The sequence below is a fragment of the Pteropus vampyrus genome, unplaced genomic scaffold (assembly GCF_000151845.1).
Source record: "Pteropus vampyrus isolate Shadow unplaced genomic scaffold, Pvam_2.0 Scaffold50, whole genome shotgun sequence".
NCBI classification, from domain to species: domain Eukaryota; kingdom Metazoa; phylum Chordata; class Mammalia; order Chiroptera; family Pteropodidae; genus Pteropus; species Pteropus vampyrus.
Window position 1 is genome coordinate 3375859 of NW_011888831.1, and position 2062 is coordinate 3377920.

Sequence of the window (2062 nt, forward strand, 5' to 3'; positions counted from 1 at the left end):
GGTGGGAGAACGTTATCTTCAAAAAAATAGCAATTAGAATAGAAGCTAACTTCATAAGAGAAATGATGGAAACCAAAAGATATTATAGTGCCATCTTTTTAAAAAAATTTTATTAAAGTTCCAGAGGGAAAGAGGGGAGGAAAAGAGGTAGATAAGGGTAAAGGGGTTCAAATATAAAGTTACAGAAGGAAATGACTATGGGTGGTAAACATACAATGCAATATATACATGATGTATTACTGAACTGTACACTTGAATCCTATATAATTTTATTAACCAATGTCACCTCAATAAATTTAATTAAAAAGTAATATAGTTGGCACATACTATTATGTTAGTTTCAGGTATACAACAGAGTAATTCAACATTAATAAACCTTCTAATGTGATCATCATTTTAAATCTAGTAACCAACAATCACCATGCAAAATTATTACCAAGGCTTGCATGATCTGGTCACTGCTTACTGCACAATCTCATATCCCATTGATATCCTCTTCACCCAGTCATACTGGCCCCCATTTTGTTCCCGAAACAGAAGACCTTTCCCATCTCAGACCCTTTGCACATATAGTTCTTTTTCGGAAATGCTCTTTACCCAGGGCTTGACAAGATTGGCTTTTTAGGTCCTTCAAGTCTCAACTAAAAAGCAGTGTTTAACTGTCTACATGGTAGAATTCGATATGATTTATTTATACTTCATTTTTTGGATTAATATTTTATTATATATATGTTAAGTTTCAAAAGGAAAAAGACAAGTTATGTTATTTTTTCAACTTTATTGAAGTATAATTGACATAAAATTCTAAGTTATTTAAACTATACCTTACAATAAATTATTTTAATCTTTAGTAAATTTGAAATGTGTTTGGTAAGATACAAAACATTGATCTAAATTTTCTCCAAAAATAATTGACAGTTGTCCCAATGCCATTCAGTGCAAAATGCAAACTTTACCTGTTATCATAATATTCCACGCAATTCCAATGTAGTTGGCTCTGTTTCTGAAGTTCCTGTTCAGTTTTATTGACCTGTTCAGTCCAGCACCAGTACCACACTGTGTTAGAATCCTTTATATTTGACAGAGGAAGTGTCTCCTTGTTATTCTTTTTCAACATTTTCCTAGGTTATTTTCATGCTTATTTTTAGATAAAATTTAGATTAGCTTTTGTTTCTTAGAATTTTGAATAGGTTAATAGTAGAACATGCTCCTTTGCAATATTTTATCTTTTTATTTGGAATTTTGATATGTCTATTCATTTATTAAATTTTTACTCTATGCTTCTCTGGAGAATCTAAAGATCCTGCCTGACTGTTGTTAACATACTAATGAATAGATTTGTTAATAATGTGAATGTAATTGTTTCACATTATATTTTAACCTTATTATTCCTTATTATTGTTTACATATAATAATAGTTGATATTTGTTGAGTGCTCACTGCATACAAGTTCTTTGTCTTAAGCACCTTATTACTTAATTTTATCCATACCTGACTCATTTTTCAAATAAAGAAAGTCTTCAAGAGCTCTGATAACTTGCCTGAGGTTTCACAACTAGTGAGTAGCAGCACTCACACTTGAATTCTAGTGTTTGGACAGCACAGTCTTAATCACTCACTATATGGCCTACTGAGAGCAATATTAGCATGGGTGTAAATGGCTACTTTACTGAAATCTCTTTTAATTCCTAATGGCATTTCAGTTGATTGTCTTGGGTTAGATCATTTGATCAGCAAATGAAAATTTTTTCTTTTCCCTTCTAATATTTTTATTTTTCCCCTTTGTCCAATAGCACAATATCCATTTCTTATAATGCATATACCATTTTAAATATTTAAAATCTATACGATATCATAATATAACATACTAATCTGTAAGCACTTCAAGAGTATTGGAAGATGAGAGGATTTAAAATAAAACACAGGCATTATTTCTATAATATTGAGTATGCCAGATTAAAAGTTGCTGCAATAATTAAAGTGAAGAAAGATTTTCCATGTAATGCTTTTATATCAGTTGTTACTTTGTTGCTTATGTAAAAAGATATATATAAATAGATAG